We start from the raw sequence: 1,162 nt of genomic DNA on the forward strand, positions 1-1,162 counted from the left end.
CCTCCCTGCACTACCACTTACCTCCCTGCACTACCACTTACCTCCCTGCACTACCACTTACCTCCCTGCACTACCACTTACCTCCCTGCACTACCACTTACCTCCCTGCACTACCACTTACCTCCCTGCACTACCACTTACCTCCCTGCACTACCACTTACCTCCCTGCACTACCACTTACCTCCCTGCACTACCACTTACCTCCCTGCACTACCACTTACCTCCCTGCACTACCACTTACCTCCCTGCACTACCACTTACCTCCCTGCACTACCACTTACCTCCCTGCACTACCACTTACCTCCCTGCACTACCACTTACCTCCCTGCACTACCACTTACCTCCCTGCACTACCACTTACCTCCCTGCACTACCACTTACCTCCCTGCACTACCACTTACCTCCCTGCACTACCACTTACCTCCCTGCACTACCACTTACCTCCCTGCACTACCACTTACCTCCCTGCACTACCACTTACCTCCCTGCACTACCACTTACCTCCCTGCACTACCACTTACCTCCCTGCACTACCACTTACCTCCCTGCACTACCACTTACCTCCCTGCACTACCACTTACCTCCCTGCACTACCACTTACCTCCCTGCACTACCACTTACCTCCCTGCACTACCACTTACCTCCCTGCACTACCACTTACCTCCCTGCACTACCACTTACCTCCCTGCACTACCACTTACCTCCCTGCACTACCACTTACCTCCCTGCACTACCACTTACCTCCCTGCACTACCACTTACCTCCCTGCACTACCACTTACCTCCCTGCACTACCACTTACCTCCCTGCACTACCACTTACCTCCCTGCACTACCACTTACCTCCCTGCACTACCACTTACCTCCCTGCACTACCACTTACCTCCCTGCACTACCACTTACCTCCCTGCACTACCACTTACCTCCCTGCACTACCACTTACCTCCCTGCACTACCACTTACCTCCCTGCACTACCACTTACCTCCCTGCACTACCACTTACCTCCCTGCACTACCACTTACCTCCCTGCACTACCACTTACCTCCCTGCACTACCACTTACCTCCCTGCACTACCTACTTCAGGAGCAAACCCCCCCCCCCAACCATCTGGGATTTCAGTCCCCACTTCTGAGTCAAGGCTTCTTTGGCTCCTCTTGCTAGA

Source organism: Schistocerca cancellata, chromosome 2 (genome assembly GCF_023864275.1).
Source record: "Schistocerca cancellata isolate TAMUIC-IGC-003103 chromosome 2, iqSchCanc2.1, whole genome shotgun sequence".
Classification (NCBI taxonomy): domain Eukaryota; kingdom Metazoa; phylum Arthropoda; class Insecta; order Orthoptera; family Acrididae; genus Schistocerca; species Schistocerca cancellata.